Genomic DNA, 18781 nt, shown 5'->3' with positions numbered 1-18781 from the left:
AGTGGAGCTAAGTGTCTGTTGTATGTGGCCTCAGGTGCCGAAGTCAAAGTGTCTCCAGTTTAAGGTTGCTAACCATCAATATTTTAAAGCCATTTGTCTTGCTACCTGGTAACCCAGCTTATTCTTGGGCTTTGGGTGTATAATGGTAGTTTCTGGGAAAGGCCTCCACTGTGTTCTTTCCCCATCCTAAAGACAAATTGAGATCATATTTGTGAGACTGAATTGAGCTTAGTTTACTGTAGGTGCTTAACACTGCTCCCCCACCCTCCAAGCCCTGAGACATTCTCTGGAATCACTTCAGTGTTTTACATTTTATTAAAAGCACCACTCCTCCTGGCTTCTGACCTAGAAACTTGGTTGGAAGGAAAAGGGAAACAAATTGGTTTCCCCAAGCTTTGCCAGCTAACCTCCTGGCTCTAGCTTGCCACATGACTTGACGGTGTGGGCATTTCAGAACTTTGAAGATCAAGCAGCTTGTAGGCCCATGAACATGGAGGGCTGTCTTGTTTTTCCCTAGGCCATTCCTTCCAAATCTTATCTGTGAGTTTGGAATGATCCAGCTTCCCTGTAACTTGGTTTTTCCTACTGTGGGGAAGTTATTTGTTTCAGGTATGAGTTAATACCTTCAGCTTGTCGTTCTGAAGAGTTTTCCTTAACTATGGGAAGGTGGTGAGTCTGAGGGCCAAAGTCATCTCATACTGTTTGAAAGTTGCTAATCTCTGTAATGGGGTATATTTTAGTCCTAAATTTTACTTTCTAGGGCAGGTTTTGTTTTTTCCATAGCACTTTCTGGTGTAATGTCCCTGGCTTGTTTCACTTTTGTGGTCATTTCATATCAAGTACCCATCCTATGTGGCATCCCACTGAGCCTACTGGCCCTGGCACCTACTTTTTTTCTTTTTTTTTTTTGTAGAGACAGAGTCTCACTTTGTCGCCTTCAGTAGAGTGCCGTGGCATCACACAGCTCACAGCAACCTCCAAATCCTTGGGCTTAGGCAATTCTCTGCCTCAGCCTCCTGAGTAGCTGGGACCACAGGCGCCTGCCACAATGCCTGGCTATTTTTTTTGTTGCAATTTGGCCAGGGCCAGGTTTGAACCTGCCACCCTCAGTATATGGGGCTGGTGCCCTACTCACTGAGCCACAGGCGCCACCCCCTGGCACCTAATTTTAACTTGGGTGTTAGAAAGCAGGATCAATGAGCATGTTTGGAGTAGGGCAAGGTCTGGCTGGAGAAATAGTGAGGACTTGGGGATTAAAATTTGGAGGCTGCCTCTTCCTTGACAGTTACTGTGCTAGGTGTTACAAGCAAACAGTGCCCTAATCCTTTAATCCTCACCTCTGAGTACAATGAAGATGAAGCCGGAGGTCATTCTGGATTGTTTAAATGGCTATCATAAAAATACAAACTGTGGGGTAGGGAAACTAACAAGTATGCATTTGGACTTGAACTGGGAGGGCTTTTGTGAGAAGAACCATGGAATAGTCTTTAATCTGTGGGCTTCTCTCCTGATCTTCCTACTGCTTTCTAAGCAGATCGTTGCAGTGAGTGTGTTATCATTCAACATTCTGAGGATTGGCTTCCCAATAATAGCAGCTTTTGAGGTGTCCTTTTCCTTAACTTTTTCTTGGGCAGAGTGGAACGGCCCTGCCTTCTTTTGTCTAGGTCCTTGCCATCTGGATGTTTCTGTGGCTTTGTTTGCTAGTTTGCTGCTGGTGGTAGTAAACATTCTGTTCTCTGTCATGTCTTGCTGGCCGGCTGTGCTCATTTAGCCCAGCTTCCCACAGGTACTTGGGAACAAAGCAGGGCCCCAAGGCGAGTTCTGGAAGTACGTGTGTAGGGGTCAAGGTTGAAAAGGCTTGCTTTACTGCTCAGCTTAGCTGGCAAGAGCCCTGGGTCGAATTCAGCTATCATACCTGAAGCCTGGCTATGGCCCAAGGTAGGCCTGTAGGTCTTCTGGGGTTCTCGTTTTTTTTTTTGAGACAGAGCCTCAAGTTGTCGCCCTGGGTAGACTGTGGCATCACAGCTCACAGCAACCTCCAACTCCTGGGCTCAAGCGATTCTCCTGCCTCCGCCTCCCAAGTAGCTGGGACTACAGGCGCCCGCCACAATGCCCGGCTATTTTTTGGTTGTAGCCATGATTGTTGTTTGGCAGGCCAGGGCTGGATTCAAACCCACCAGTTCAGGTGTATGTGGCTGGTGCATTAGCAGCTTGAGCCACAGGCGCTGAGCCTGGTTTGTTTTTTTTTTGAGACAGAGTCTCACTATGTCACCCTCAGTAGAGTGCTGTGTTGTCACAGCTCACAGCAACCTCAAACTCTTGGGCTTAAGCCATTCTCTTGCCTCACCCTTCCAAGTAGCTGGGACTACATGCACCTGCCACAACGCTGGCTAGGGTTTCTTGGTTTCTTCAAATAATAAAAGACAACATTAAAAGATCAACATTACAAAGGCTTTTATGTTTATAAAAGGCTGGTTTATATAGCTAGTAGCTACCCTATAGACACAGCAGCAATAAACCCTTCTCCCCACCCAAAGATTTAGGAAATAGAGTTATCTTTTTTTTTTTTTGGCCGGGGCTGGGTTTGAACCTGCCACCTCCAGCATATGGGACTGGCGCCCTACTCCTTGAGCCACAGGCACCGCCCAGGAAATAGAGTTGTCTTAAAAAATAAAAATAAAAATAAAAAACGCCTGGAGCCCTGAAGTTTAGACTGGGAAGCATGAGTGGGTAGTACAAGTCAAAGACTTAAAAAAAAAATCCACTGTTTTCTGTTCATCTCAGGTTTTCTTAGCTACTGTTCTAAGTATTTTTATTTTATTATTTTTGGACAGTCTCCCTCCATCACCCTGGGTGGAGTGCCATGATGTCAGCATAGCTCACAGCAACCTCAAACTCTTGGGTTTAAGTGGGCCCCTTGCCTCAGCCTCCCCATAGCTGGGACTACAGGTGCCTGCCATGACCTCTAGGTAGTTTTTCTTATTTTTAGTGGATATGGGGCCTCATTCTTGTTCAGACTGGTATCAAACTCTTGAGCTCAAGCAATTGCCTGCCTGGGCCTCCCAGAGTGCTAGGATTACAGGTCTGAGCCACCATGCCTGGCCTAATATTTTTATTTTTTAAGATAACTATTTCCTAATCTTTAGGTGGGGAGAAGGGTTTATTGCTGCCGTGTCTATAGGGTAGCTACTAGCCATATGTGGCTAAATGTAAACTTTTGAAAGCATTAAAATTAAAAAATCACTTCCTCAGTGATACTATCTCCACCTCAAGTTCTCAGTGGCCTCGTGTGGATAGTGGCTGCTGTCCTGGGCATTGCTAGTCAAGAACATTGTTATCATCGCAGATGATTTTGCTGGCCAGTGCTAGGCTAGGGTGTTCTTTGCCCAACTCTGAAAGCTTCATTGCTTCAACATGTTGGGGCTTGGTCTTCCCTCAGCGGCTTTGGTGACAAATTATTTGTATTACTTCTTTGCATGGCATGTTAAGAAGAGGGTTCTGGTCTGCCAGTTGGGGGGGGAGCAGTGATCAATTATGAAAGAATTGAGAGGGGAGCCTAGTAGGGAGCCTAGGGACAGAAGGGCTAGGTGCTATGCCTTTAGAAAGCCATTTTGGTTTGATAACCTGTTTATCATAAAGGGCCTTTCTGGTTCTGCAAGACCTGTCATTGTCATTGGTCTCCAAATGTCAGGTGTCACCAGATCTGCTACTTGGACCTTTGTCACCTGATGACTTCTGTGGGATTGTGGTGTGGGCTCTCTAGGTTGCATTTTCATTTTGTTCCCAAGTCCATCTAAAAGAAGACATTTTTCTTTATGAAGATGCTGGGGAGAGTGAGGCCATGTGTGGGTCCCGATGTGTTGGTGTGGGACTAGCGGGGAGGTGCTGCTTTATGTCTGGATGCCCCTTCATCTGGTCCTGGGTGTGTTTTTTTTTTTTTTTTGGAGACAGGGTGTTATTTTGTTGCCCTCAGTAGAGTGCTGTGTCCTCATAGCTCACAGCAACCTCCAACTCTTGGGCTCAAGTGATTCTCTTGTTTCAGCCTCCCAAGTAGCTGGGACTACAGGTACCACCACGATGCCCAGCTATTTTTAGAGACAGTGGTCTCATTCTTGCTAAGGCTGGTCTTGAACCTGTGAGCTCAGGGCAATCCACCTGCCTCAGCCTCCCAGAGTGCTAGGATTACAGGCATGAGCCACCATGCTTGGCTCTGGATGTGCTTTGTTTAAACCTGCTGGACTGACCTTTGGCATATAATGTGAGGTCTCTTCTTGGAGCCAGACAGCATAAGGTGCATATGAGTACTTACTGGCACTTAGGTGGGTTTTTTGACTTATGCTGTTTTTATTTTCTCTCAACCCTGTGAGAGAAAAGTACAGCATCTCAGTACAGCATCTCAGTTTGTGGGTGAGGAAACTGAGGCTCCCAGGGTATAAGCTGATCCCAGGACACCACAAGGGCTGGCTGGCTTTGGACCTGGGTCAGGCACCTCTGCCCAGGACCCCACTACACCCTCCATGTGCTCAGAGGCTGTTTCTTATTTATGGCCGCACGTTCACTCTGTCCTCATCCAGAAAACTAAACTGGATTTTTAAAAGATTAAAACTGTTTATCACCAGAAACTTGAGTCTGTCTTTCTAGTGTTTTGAGTCACGCCTCATGTGAAGGAGCAGGATCCTTAGCCCATTTTATAGGACTTTTGTTTTATGGGAAACTGAAGTTCAGGATCTTACTCTAACTCTCTGGTCTTTCCAAAGCCATGTTTTGTCCAGAATTGTGCAACCATCAGGTGCTTTTGTAATGCACAGGGAATGACTGAGGAAAAAAGCCTTCTGGGTAGCCAGGGAAGCTGCTCGGAAGACATCCTTAGTCACAGGGAGGTCACCAGACTATTCCCCTGGTCCTCAGCAGCCTGTCACTCCGGAGTACTTGCCCCTGCTCCCACCTCTATCTAGCCTGGCCTGACTGTGCCTTTGTGACACAGGGCCGGCAGATCTGAAGGCCACTTCAGTCTTCTGTACATCTCCTTCCTGCCCTTTCCAAAGGGAAAGGATTGGGAGTGACCCTCACTTCCCTGAGCTGCGTTGGAGGGAGACCAGCGCTTAAGCTGTCTGGGAAAAGAGGCAGTGCTGAGAATGACCTCCTTGCTTTGTCCTTTGACTCTGGTATGGCCCACCTGGCCAAGCATGTGCTGCTGCTATATTTAGCAGGTGGCATCCTTCAGGGGGGCCAATGCATGTGGCTGCAGTGTACAGGACAAATCCCCGTGCCAGAGCTGCTGTTGCCACTGCCTAATCAGGAGGGAGAGGAGAATAAAGTCACCCTAAAAACTGCCATGGCTGTGCGGAGGGAGTAGCTGCTTAAGAGGTCCCTGGGGCAGCCTTTTCTATTTTGGATCTGTGGCAGGGACCCAGCCTGCCTCATGGGCCAGGCAGGCATGTGACTGAGACAGCCCAAGGAGCTGGGGAGCCTGGGGTCAGGACTGCTTCCCTGGGAGTGAGGACCCCTTGTTGCCCCGCAGCTGAGTTCTCAGGACAGCACATAACCCCAACCTTGGGTAAAGTTGTTTATCCTAGAGGCCAGCCACTTACTGGACACACACACACAAAAAAAAACCCCCTAAAACTGTGGATTGGCAGTCTGATTACCTACCAGTGTCCTCTGGCTTAAATGAAAATACAAGCATGAGAGGAACTAAAACCATGGCCCCCAGTAGGAATTTTTTACTAAGAAACCACTGAGGTTTGGTGTATGGTGTATGGTGCCCCATGATCGCATTAATGTACACAGCTATGATTTAATAATAAAAGAAAAGAAAAAAGAAACCACTGAGGCTGAAGAGGGTTGAAGACAGAGTTTGACAAGTTTGCTGGTTCGCTATTCTTTCCTTCATATTCTCTCTCCCTTTTTTTTTTTTTTTGGTTCCTCCTTCCCTCTAACTTGTAGCTTCTAACTCCAGCCCATCTATCTGTTTCTGATTAAAGTTTCAAGCCATATAAGGCCCTCGGTTGCCTATGGTTTATGTTGGCTGCAGAGCAAGGTTGTTTTTGCAAAGTCTTATTCAAAGAAGTGGCAAGGACTAACTTGCGAGTGTGCACATGCCTGTCTGTGTGTCCCTGGCTTCCCAGGGCTATGCGTATATGTTGGCATGTCCCACCTCCTGGGACCACTGTATTGGAACAGTCTCATTTGAGAGGGTAGAGGCTGAGGGTGAGGGTCTAGCAGTAGTAGCTCTCTAAGGCTAGTGTTTGGTGTGGCTGCAGGGCTTCCTGGCCTGGGGTATTTGCCAAGAACTTGAAGTTAAAAGAGAGCCCCCGCTTACCCACACAGGGTGTCTGTCATGCTACCAGCCACAGAGGCCGCTTCTGTTAAGAACTAAGGTTTCGTGACTCTTTGGATAAGTCGGTTTCCCCTCTGGAGAAAGTTCAGTGCCTTACTCTTTTGAGTGCGAGCCCCCTTATGTGCAGTGATGCTGGCAACTGTGTTCTGCCATCATTGTCTCCTCCCCTCTTGCTGTCTCTCTGCCTTAGGACGTCGGCACATGTTCTTCCTGCCTGGAACTTTCTCCCCTCTTCCTTTCCACCTGCCTCTGGATCTGGCACAGCTTTCCGCTATCCAGTGACTCAAAACACTCCCTACCTCTTCTCAGAGGTATTTCCTCACTATTCCTCTCCAGCTTCCCTTCGAGAATGCTCCATCCAGCCACCCTTCTCTGAACCGCAGCGCACAAAAAAGGACTGGGTGACTCTCAGTGCTCCCAGTGTGCAATTCATTCATTATGTGCAAGGGCTGTCTCAGGGCTCCCTCTTCTCTCCACCCATGTGGGTATTAAATTTTTTTTTTTTTGAGACAGAGTCTCACTTTGTCGCCCTGGGTAGTGTGCTGTGCTGTCATAGCTCACAGCAAACTCTTAACTCTTGGGCTTAAGCAATTATTGTTTTTTTATTAAATCATAGCTGTGTACATTAATGCATTTATGGGGCACAATGTGCTGGTTTTATATACAATTTGAAATACAGCAAACTTGTTAACATAGCCTTCACCACACTTTTTTTTTTTTTTTTTTTGTAGAAGACAGAGTCTCACGGTACCGCCCTCGGGTAGAGTGCCATGGCGTCACACGGCTCACTGCAACCTCTAACTCCTGGGCTTACGCGATTCTCTTGCCTCAGCCTCCCGAGCAGCTGGGACTACAGGTGCCCGCCACAACACCTGGCTATTTTTCTGTTGCAGTTTGGCCAGGGCTGGGTCCAAACCCGCCACCCTCGTCATATGGGGCCGGCGCCCTACTCACTGAGCCATAGGCGCCGCCCCACCACACTTTCTTAATTATTGTATTATACTCTACACTTCATAGATTTGACATGCACCTTCTAAAATGCACCGTGGGTGTCCCTCAGCCTCCCAAGTAGCTGGGACGATAGGCGCCCACCACAACACTTGGCTATTTTGGGATCTCACTCTGGCTCAGGCTGATCTTGAACCTGTGAGCTCAGGCAATCCACCGCCTTGGCCTCCCAGAGTGCTGGGATTACAGGTGTGAGCTACCGCCTTAAAAATCTTTATTACATGACCAGCCTTGAGGCCTAGCCCAGTCCGTGAAGTGGGGAGACCCAGGCCTTGGTTCTTGAAGTGTCTAACTATCAGTAAGCATGTTCTCTTTTTGATTATTAAGATTATTATAGCAGTGCAGTTGGAGGTCTCTGAAGCAAAATTGCTGACAATTATGGAAAAATGAGTTGACACAAATGCATGTTATGGTGGTTAACAAGAAACACATCAATTCTTCCTGCCTGGAACTTTCTCCCCTCTTCCTTTCCACCTGCCTATGGATCTGGCACAGCTTTCAGGAGGTGCTGTGGCTCAATCCTAGCACTCTGGGTGACCGAGGTGCGTGGATTGCCTGAGCTCAGGAGTTCGAGACCAGCCTGAGTAACAGTGAGACCCTGTCTCTAAAAATAGCTGGGTGTTGTGGCTATTGTAGCAGGCGCCTGTAGTCTCAGCTACTTGTGAGGTTGAAGCAAGAGGATTGCTCAAGTGCAAGAGTTTGAGGTTGCTGTGAGCAGTGTCGCCATGTTACTCTACCCAGGGTGACAGAGTGAGACTGACTCAAAAAAAAAAAGAAAGAAATCAAAACATGAAAAAACATAAAGCTCTGGTAACAGAGCGTCCATTACTACTTGCATATAGCTTAAGAACATACGTCTGTCAAAGCTTTGCATTTAGGAAGATTTGGCTTTTGAGTGTGCACAAGGTTTGGAAGGACAGTTCTTTGCCCAGAGCACCCTCCCTCCCCCCTCTTCTAGAGACAGCTGCCTTCACTTCTAGCTGTCTTCCCTGACACTTGCCTCTGCCTCTGCCTCTGCATATTCCTAATACTGTACGTTTTCTTTCTTTAAAAGAACAAAATTACCTGGTTTGTATTTCTCCCGTGGGAGATAGGACTTAGCTCATTGCTGTACTTTTTTCTTCCCTCATGCTCCCAGTATAGAGATAGCCCAATTTTTGGTCATGTTGCTATTTAGAGTGTACATGACTGTAATATAAACATTGTTCAGAGCTGTGAAATTTTTAGTTTCTCCTATGTTTCTTTCTTTTCTTTTTTTTTTGTAGAGACAGAGTCTCACTGTACCGCCCTTGGAAGAGTGCCGTGGCATCACACAGCTCACAGCAACCTCTAACTCTTGGGCTTATGCGATTCTCTTGCCTCAGCCTCCCGAGCAGCTGGGACTACAGGCGCCCGCCACAATGCCCAGCTATTTTTTGGTTGCAGTTTGGCCGGGGCTGGGTTTGAACCTGCCACCCTCAGCATATGGGGCCGGCGCCCTACTCACTGAGCCACAGGCGCCGCCTCTCCTATGTTTCTTATGCCCCCTCTTCTCCTCCTAGTTACTTGCCTCAGTTTTTTGTACTTACTTTTCTGTGTCTCTCTAACCAGTGCCCTGACTCTCTTGAGCCTCCATCATTGCCATGGCAGCTGTGTCGTTGCCATGGCAACAGAGGAGCTCCATGTTGCTCCTGGGATCCCTTTCCCCTGACTGCACCTCCTTCACCTTAGGAATTCCCTGTCCCCTTCTCCTGGGTTGCGTCCTGCATTCAGCGCCCCATCCTTCCTTGGTTTGCTCCCTTGTCTTGGGGAACCCATTGTCTAGTAGCTTGCTGAGGTGTGGGTGGTGCGTGGCCAACGAGAAACAAGCTGTTCAGGTAATGCTCCTGTAATAAAAACAAAACAAAAATCCCCTTAAGAAACAACCTGGCTCCGTCAGAAGAGTGGACTTCTTTGTGGGCATGGACTGGGGGTATGTGGCTGAAACAGGATTGGTGGAAAGTTGGCAAAGACCAGGCCCATAGATCCCATCTACCCGGTCAGCAGAAGGTCTGGATTGACTTTCTGGGGAAGTTGAAAGTAGGAGAGGGGGATCTGGATTTGGGCACCAGGTAGTGCTGAACAAAATCTGCATGGTAAAGGAGGCAGCCCCCCCATCCTTGGCTCCTGTGCTGCTGGCACTCAGGGTAATGTCCCCTCACCCCCCACCATAGGACATTAGCACATCCTAATCTGGAGACACTGGCACCCCAATTCCTGTTCATCCCCCACCCCAGTGGGACGCATTACTGTCTCTTGGTCCAAACTTTCATACGGGCAGTGGCAAAGGGTGGCAGTAACAGGCTTATTGGAGAAGAGGCCAGTGATGTTTTGGTTTACATATTTGCTTTTGTTTTTTGCCCCCAAAGAAACTGAAAGACAAAGTGCCCCCAGGACAGCAACTTGTGTCCCAACATACTTTGTCTCTGTAAGTGATTTGTTGGCTAGAAATTACCTTCTTAGGCAATTACACAATTTCTGGGCTGGTTGTGCTGCACCATCTGCCATTAGGGAAATCAGGGTCTTAACCTTTTTGCTTTGTCCTCGGGAGGTACTGGTGTGAAGGGGCTTTTGCCACACACCGTAACGCAGTGGTCCTCAACCTTCCTGATGCCGCGACCCTTTAATACAGTTCCTCATGTTGTGGTGACCCCCAACCATAAAATGATTTTCGTTGCTACTTCATAACTGTAATTTTGCTGCTGTTATGAATCGTAATGTAAATATCTGATATGCAGGATGGTCTTAGGCGAACCCCGTGAAAAGGTCATTCTACCCCCAAAGGGGTTGTGACCCATAGGTTGAGGACTGCTGCCGAAACGTTTCTTGATTTCTTTTAAAGCACATGCCTTCTTCACTGGCGCTTTTTCTCTTTATTGGCTTTTAAGCAAGCTTGTTGTCCAGACACCACTTCATACCTTTTGGGCAGCCTCGGGTAGCGTCTTCTGTGGCTGCACACGAGAGCTCCCTGTACCTGTTGAAATTCCCGTGCAAAGCAAGATGGTTGCCGAGGGGCAGAGTGGATTGACTTAGTTCTCAGAGTTTTTAAAAATCACAGCTCTGCCTCCCAGGAAAGCAGCTGGGAAAGACCTTCACAGGAGTGCTGACGGTTCCCCTCCCCGGCTGAGGTTAGGCTGGGACCTGCCAGAGCTTTGCCTCTCAGAGGAGAGGGGAAGGGAGGCTGTGTACTTTACGCTCGTCTTGCCCCCTTTGTTATTAAATCTTCCAGACCCAGAGTTAATTTCAGTTTTAATTTGAGACCATGTCCAGACATAGGATTTTAGGCTTCTGCCCCTTCTCACCTGGAGCTCCCAGTGCTTGGACTCTGGGGGCGCAGGACTCTGGGTTTCCATCTGGGCTGGAAAAAGAGTCATTGAGCAGTTACTCCTACCCAGATGTTACTGGGCCAGGCCTCCAGCCTGCCTTCTGCACTGTGGGCTGGGAAAGGAGTTCTGTGATACCCTCACAGCTAGTCTGCCTGTAAGGTGAGGAGGCAGCAACCCCAGCACCTAGCTGGTCTGGCCACACTAGCTGGCCTGGCTGCTCTGGGTCCATCACAATGGAGGGTGTGGGGACAGTCCTGGGAAGGACCTCACAGCCCCTCTGTGAGCTAATTTGGAATCTTTAGGGTAGCCGCATGAAGTCACAGCTTACTCAGGCCCCTAAGGATGAAAGTAACAGCGCTGTGACACTGGGGCTGGGCTGAGACCCATACACCTGAGGCATGGCTCCAGCACTCTGAACCCTGCCCAGCCATGCTGCTGAGGGTTAGTGGCCCAGACTTACCATCGCCCCCACCCTTGGTGGCAGGACCGAACACTGCCCAGCAAGGTAGGTATTGGCTGTTGCAGCATTTATCCTGCCCTTGCATTTCTTGGGGTCTTCTGTGAACGCCTTCTAGAACTGCGCTGTCCAGTGGGTAGCCACCCACTGCATGTAGCTATTTAAATTTAAATTATCAAATAAAATTAAAAACTCAGTTCCCTAGTCACACTTGGTGCATTTCAAGTGCTCAGTAACCTCCTGTGACCAAGTGGCTGCCAATATTGGACAGCATCGGCCCCTGGGGGTGGTCACCAGGCCTTTGCCTCTGTGACCTGCTCCACTTTGGCCATGTTGCAACCGTCGAGACTCTTTCTGGCTCCTTGGCCTCAACCACCAGGGTCAGACTCCTTTGGTCATCAGCTGTGCTCCCTCTCACATGAAGACGTTGGAACCTTACTGTATGATGGCCCATCCCCACCCCACTGCAGCTGGAGGGGGCCATGGAGGAAGGGCTGGCTGGCCCTGAGAGCCTTTGCCTGCTTCTGAGTTTGACTACATATGGTACTGGGATGTGTGAGTGCGAGAGAGAATGATTCTTCCATACACATTGAGAGCTCCTGGTGGTGAGAACCCACTGCTTATAGCAGCATACACACATTTGAATGTACAAGCAAGGTGAGTGACTGTAACCTGATGAGGGGTTAGGTGAGCACATCTGATACAAACCAAGGGTACTTTTGGGGTCTTGCTCTGCCACACTTCCATGGGAGGGACTGTGCCTCTGCCTGCCCCACAGCCTTCTGCCATTCTCTCTCTTTTAATTTTAAAAGTATTTTAGTTTTGGGCGGCGCCTGTGGCTCAGTGAGTAGGGCGCCAGCCCCATATGCCGAGGGTGGCGGGTTCAAACCCAGCCCCGGCCAAACTGCAACCAAAAAATAGCTGGGCGTTGTGGCGGGCGCCTGTAGTCCCAGCTGCTCGGGAGGCTGAGGCAAGAGAATCGCGTAAGCCCAAGAGTTAAGAGGTTGCTGTGAGCCGTGTGACGCCACGGCACTCTACCCGAGGGCGGTACAGTGAGACTCTGTCTCTACAAAAAAAAAAAAAAAGTATTTTAGTTTTGGGGGTGGCGCCTGTGGCTCAAGGAATAGGGCGCTGGCCCCATAGACCGGAGGTGGTGGGTTCAAACCTGGCCCTGGCCAAAAAAAAGTGTTTTAGTTTTGTGTTTTGTTTTATTTTATTTTATTTATTATTATTATTATTTTTTGAGATGGAGTCTCACTATGTTGCCCAGGCTAGAGTGCTGTAGCATCACAGCTCACAGCAACCTCAAACTCTGGGACTACAGGTGCCTGCCACAATGCCTGGCTATTTTTTTGGTTACAGTTGTCATTGTTGTTTGGCAGGCCCAGACTGGGCTCGAACCTGCCAACTTCAGTGTATGTGGCTGGTGCCCTAGCTGCTGAGTTACAGGCACTGAGCCTAGTTTTGTTTTTTAGAGACACAGTTTAGCTCAGTTGTCCAGATTGGAATGTGGTGGGTGTGATCATAGCTCACTGCCGCCTTCCTTAAGTGATCCTCTGATCCTCCTGTGTATCTGGGGCTACAGGCGTTGTTTCTTGAACACAGCTGCTGCAGTGCTGGGCTTTAAGGTCGATGTCCCTGCCTGGGGAAGAGGCCTGCAGCAGAGACTTGTGGCACTCTGGAGACGGAGTGTCTTGGGCTGATTCTTGCCTGTTGGTGAACACCTGGGGACAATCTTTGGCAGTGTGAACACTGGGATAATGGGAGGAATGCTCAAACTCCAACTTAGAGCATGTGTAAACGTCCATTCAGAACAGAACACAAAGTGGATGAAGCTTCACTGACAGGACCAGCCGGGACTTGCCGGCCTTTTGGCTCCTCAGCTGTTGTTTTTATGATGGACTTTCCCATCAGTTACATGTGGCTGTTTTTCACAGTAACTGCAGCCAAATTGGTTTAGTCATTGGGACCAACATTTTTTGTACCATTCCCAGGGATTTGTTTCCTAACAAGAAACGTAGCAGAAGGCTCTAGCCGGCAGTTACTGGATTCATCATTTGGGTTAGGAGCGAGGTCATTATTTGGCAGAGGGATGTTCTCAGAAGCTGTAGGTACCTCTCCAGAGAAAGAAGGGATCCTTTTAGAACCTGGAGTGAGTAGATGAATGCTGAGGCCTGTGGCTGGGGCACGTGCCCGCTTTCTGCTCTGTGTGACCGCTTGGCAGCTAGCCAGTGTGCATCTATTCCCGGGCAAATGGACCTGCTAAAAATAATCAGGCAGCTATTTAATTCCAACAGATTCAAAATAGCCGAGTGGCATCCTTCTGGGAGGCTTTTTTCTGAGTACAGGCAGGCCTGCTCTGAGTGTCCTGGGCTTCTGGGCAGGAGACCCTGGGGGAGGAGGTAGCCTGCAGAGAGGTTGTGAGTGTGAAGGCTTATGGGCCTGTGTTGTTCAATCTACTTCAGTCTTGAGAGTTTCAGCTTTAAAAAAGAAACGAAAACCACAGGGCAAAGAGCAACTCTAGAGTTTGCCCAGAAAAGGAAAGGAGATAGCAAAAAACCTTGTAAGGCTGAAGTGGTGTGTGTGTGCGTGCGTGCACCCCCGCCCCCTTGTCTGGGCATTGAAGAAAGGCCGGTGCTCCCTACCCCTGCTCCTGTGGGCCTGTCAGACCCGGCAAGTCAGGGAAAATGGCACCTTACCAATTCCCAAGTCTGTTGGACTGAGAGAGATTGGCTCTGGGTAAGAAAGTGAGGGGAGGGGCTGGTGGAAGACATCAATCACCTTGTGGACCCCACGGAGGTCCCTCCCAGTGGGCCCCGGTAGTGAGACCCAGCTGGGCTCAGGCAGTTAGAACTGAGGCCTTTGGGCAGAGTGGCTGCTAAGACCCATGACCTCTAGGCTCCCTTCTTGATGGGGGGGGGGGGGTGAGGGGGTAGCTCATGTCTTTAATCACAATCCCCTGCTAACAAGTTAAAAATAAACTCTGCCTTCCTCCCCTGTTGAATATCATTCCTCTGTTCTCCAGTGCTGGTGGAGTGCTTCTAGTCGGGCACTTCCTGTCCCTGGAAGCGGTCATGGAGAAAAGGGCTTTGTCCTGAGCCCTGAGCCACTTACTGCGTAGCAGCTGTGACACTCAGTTCCTGCTTCCTCAACCTTGGGTCTCTGGCTCCCATCCAGAGGAATTTAACGTGAGGCATTCTGGATTCCAGGGTTTGGATGACATGGCCCTCAGGGTAGCAGTATTTGGCATCACACATCAAGCGGGGGTGTCCAGCTTGGAAATTTTGCAGAAACCATTTTCCTGGTCTGTAAATCTCGGTACCCACAGCTGAGTGCAGGAGTCAAGTTTGGAGGGTGCAGGCGGGCCTTAGAATCTAGGTCTCTGGAGAATGCCAGCTGGGAGGCTCTGGTGGGAAGTGGTAGTGATGTCCAGTGAGCTGCAGAGTGGTGTGGTGGCCTCTGGCTGCTGTTTCTGTGCTTCCTGGCTGGGTGAGGACTAGAGCCGGAACAGACCTGGGGAGCCCAGCGACAGGGTACTCCAGGGACTGAGTTGCTGAAGGCAGACTGGAATGCATGTTTGAGTGCTGCTCCGCTTTTTGCTGCAGTAGTCAGCCTCTGGGATCCCAGGAGGCTGAGTAGGATCGTACCAGCAGGGTGGCGCCTGTGGCTCAAGGAGTAGGGCGCCTGTCCCATATGCCGGAAGTGGCGGGTTCAAACCCAACCCCGGCCAAAAACCACAAAAAAAAAAAAAAAAATAGGATGGTACCAGCAACTGTCGCAGAGGCTGTACTTTTGGAATCAACTCGTTCCAGAGGTGCAGGGCCTCTCCCAGCTGTTTCCAGAGGCAGTTTGTGTCTCAGCTAGCAGCCCGTCCGTCATGCACACCAATCTGAGTCTCTGGCCCTGGGCCCCTTGGTGTGTAACGTGGGATGGTGGTTAGGATTCTTTTTCTTCCTCTCTTCCTCATTCCATTTAGTCTTTTTTCCTGAAGTCAGAATCGCTAGAATAGCTTGGGAAACATAGCTATAAACCCTGCTGAAATGGGATTGCCTGATTAATGGGGACTCAGAATCTAAACTTACTGGCTGGATGAAAACCTGGGTTTAGACCTCATCTCTGCTTCCTGTTGGCGTATGCCCTTCTAGGTAGGACTGGGTCTGACAACAGGCCGTGGGTACACTGCCCTGTCCCGAGGGCACCCTTTACCCAGCCTCTTCCCCTTACTGAACTTTCTTTGTGCTTTTCTTTTTTTTTTTTTTTTTTGTAGAGACAGAGTCTCACTTTATGGCCCTCGGTAGAGTGCCGTGGCCTCACACAGCTCACAGCAACCTCCAACTCCTGGGCTTAAGCGATTCTCTTGCCTCAGCCTCCTGAGTAGCTGGGACTACAGGCGCCCGCCACAACGCCCGGCTATTTTTTTGGTTGCAGTTGGGCCAAAAGACATTGAACATGAAGCAGATACTAAGAAAATCTCATATAATCTACCTCTTTTTTGGTTGGTTGTGGGTTATTACAGAATAGTGATTCTCAAACTTGACTGCATGTTGTAATCACCTGGGTTTAAAAAAAAAAAAAAAATGCCTGGTGCCTGGGTCTCCCCTGAGATGTTGATTTAATTGGTCTGGGCACCACCACGCATGGCCTTTGGTTTTTAAAAGCTTCCCAAATTATACTGTTAGTGGAGCCACGTTGGAGAATCACTCGAGTCCCAACTCTCCTCTCGAAAGGAAGAGGGAGAGTATCTCTTATCTTTAAATAAATCCCTAGGACTCTACTAAAAACTGTTGGAACTGATAAATGAGTCCAGCATGGCTGCAGGATGCTTCCTTTTCCCATACTCAGTGGCTTGTGATGTGTCCTCGGATTTTCCACGGGATTATAAGCACGTGCACGTTGCGTACCCACCAAGTCTATACCTTTTTTTCTGCTTTTCCATGTCAGTACATGTGATCAACTTTCTGGAACACCAGTGTATCCAGTGACTTCTCTGAAAGGTTAATCCCATTTTTTGGATGATGCCTTAGTGGGCATTCTTTTTTTTTTTGTAAGAGACAGTCTTACTTTGTTGCCCTCAGTAGAGTACCGTGGCATCACACAGCTCACAGCAAGGGCTTAGGCGATTCTCCTGCCTCAGCCTCCCGAGCAGCTGGGACTACAGGCGCCCGCCACAACGCCCGGCTATTTTTTTGTTGCAGTTTGGCCGGGGCCGGGTTTGAACCCGCCACCCTCGGTATATGGGGCCGGCGCCTTACTGACTGAGCCACAGGTGCCACCCACCTAGTGGGCATTCTTATAAACCTATCTATGGCAGAGGAATGTGTTTTGTTTTGTTTTAATTTTTTTAATTGTTAAAAAAACTTTTATTAAGAGATGGAATCTTTCTATGTTGCGCAGGTTGGTCTTAAACCCTTGCGCTCAAAAATGATCTTTCTCAGATGGAGTAGCTGGGACTACAGATGTGTGCCACCACACCTGGCTTTGTGGGTTTTTTTTTTTTTTTCTTTCTTTCTTAAGAGATGGCATCTTGCTATGTTGTCCAGGCTGGAGTGCAGTGGCTATTCACAGGCACAGCCCTAGCACTCTGCAGCCTTGCGTTCCTGGGCCTGAGCTATCTACCTGAGCAGCTGGCACTGCAGGCCCTGTCCACTGCACCTGGCTTAGTGCAGTCTTTTCTGTTGTGTCTTTTGTTTGTTTGTTTTTAAGATTCCAGGTATGGGATTTCTGGGTCGGAAGGTAAAGTTATAAGGTTTTTTGGGTTTTTTTGTGGTTTTTGGCCAGGGCTGGGTTTGAACCCGCCACCTCCGGCATATGGGACCGGCGCCCTACTCCTTGAGCCACAGGCACCACCCAAGTTATAATAAGGTTTTAAAAGCTATTACTAAAGCTTTCTAAAAAGGTAGTACAGCCTTTCTCCTTTCTTGGCCCATTGCAATGCTTCTTCCCCGCAGACCTACTAATTAGTAGGTTCCAGATTAAACATAGACTAGAACCTGGGTTCCCCTCCCTTGGCTATAAGACATTGAGTTATTTTAACCTTTAAGAGAGTAATGCATCCCCAACCAGGTGGTTGAGGATTAAGTGATAGAAAGGAAAGCATTTAGTAAGGTTGCATGTTTGAATCTGAAACAGTAAGGGAGCATTGTTGAAGCTGTCCTGCTGAGGGCATTGATACTAAGTCTTCTGAGCCCTGGTTACTGCTTAGCCCTATTTTGTACTTCAGATGCTATCATTGCTTCCTCTGCCAGTATTTGCAAGAAGGTCTGTCTTTAAGGACAGAGGGGCTTTCTGGAAATGACCCTCTCATCATCACTTCCCCACCCTGCATGTCCCACTTTGGGGATAGAACCCACCTGGCATTCCTTCCCAGGCTATTGTGCTATCTGTCCCCTGGGGTCTTTTTTTTTTTGCAGTTTTTGGCCCGGGCCAGGTTTGAACCTGCCACCCCTGGTATATGGGGCCGGCGCCCTACTCCTTGAGCCGCAGGTGCCACCCTATCCCCTGGGGTCTTGTTAAACTGCAGCTCTGATTCAGTAGGTCTGGGCTGGGGCTGAGATAATACAGTTCCTGCCGGTCCCAGGTGATACTCGGTACTTCTTGTCCATGGACCACACTTTGAAAAGCAAAGTCCTAGAGCACTGAGTGGTTTCCAGCCTTGGCTGAAGATGAGTACCTCCTGGGAATAAAGTAGTGATGATCTTCTGGTTTTGCCAGAGAACATTAAGTCAACTCAACCAGTAAGAGTTGTTAAAACATTCATATTTATTATCTCTTCAACAAAACCCAAACCCAAACTAAGGTGTCCTCCATGTCAATTGGAGGATTTTGCATTTTAAAAACACTTTTAATTTTTGAAGATAGATTTAAAATGTTGCTGGCATGGGAAGTGCTGAATACGAGAATTCTAGTTATAAGGCCATCGTAACCTCTAAAAAGAGCTAGCCCTTCTTTGCAAAATACTCTATTTATCTTAGCTAATCCTTGTACCAGCAATCCCGTTAGAGATGTGTTCCCATCTTACAGGTGAAGAAAATTGAGTTTCCTCCTTTTACATGTCTGTTGCCTTCTAGATCCTTATCATTCCTCCTTGTTGGGACCTGGCTTAGGTCTCTGGGTTCCCTTTGCCTGATAGACTCCTTATCCTGTTACCAGAATTGCATTCTGGAAACACAGGTTGGTGCATGTGCCTTGCAGACCTGGGCTGGTTCTGTCTGCAGAATAAAGTCCAGACTACACAGTGGGGCCCTAGGACCCTCATCAACCCTACAAAGTAGGGGTGCTCCTCAACTCACAGTGGAGTTGTGTGCTGATGGGCCCATTGTAAGTTGAAAATGCGTCTAATACACCTAACCGGCGGTTCCCAATCTTTTTGGCACTAGGGACTGGTTTCATCGAAGACAAATTTTTCCATGGATTGGTGTGTATATGGGGGAAGATAATTGCTGTGGCCTGTGGGCAGTGGGTTGGAGACCACAGACCCAATCTACCAAGCATCGTAGCTTAACCTAGCCTACCTTTTTTTTTTTTTTTTTTTTTGTGGTTTTTGGCCGGGGCTGGGTTTGAACCTGCCACCTCCGGCATATGGGACCGGCGCCCTACTCCTTGAGCCACAGGCACCACCGACCTAGCCTACCT

General features: G+C 48.7%; 1 protein-coding gene across 5 annotated transcripts in view; it reads left to right on the top strand.

The window, feature by feature from the left end:
* AKAP1 (A-kinase anchoring protein 1) overlaps window positions 1-18781 on the top strand; it is a 36975-nt gene that overhangs the window by 2325 nt on the left and 15869 nt on the right. The window contains exon 1 of one of the 5 annotated variants that reach the window (XM_053570388.1): window positions 11638-11806. The exons of the other annotated variants lie outside the window; for them this stretch is intronic. The gene's annotated coding sequence lies outside the window, so the exon portion shown is untranslated. Of the gene's footprint in view, window positions 1-11637; window positions 11807-18781 lie in introns of those variants that run through there. 5 annotated transcript variants of the gene reach the window in all.

Source organism: Nycticebus coucang, chromosome 18 (genome assembly GCF_027406575.1).
Source record: "Nycticebus coucang isolate mNycCou1 chromosome 18, mNycCou1.pri, whole genome shotgun sequence".
Taxonomy (NCBI): Eukaryota; Metazoa; Chordata; class Mammalia; order Primates; family Lorisidae; genus Nycticebus; species Nycticebus coucang.
This window is presented reverse-complemented; position numbering and strand designations above follow the sequence as displayed.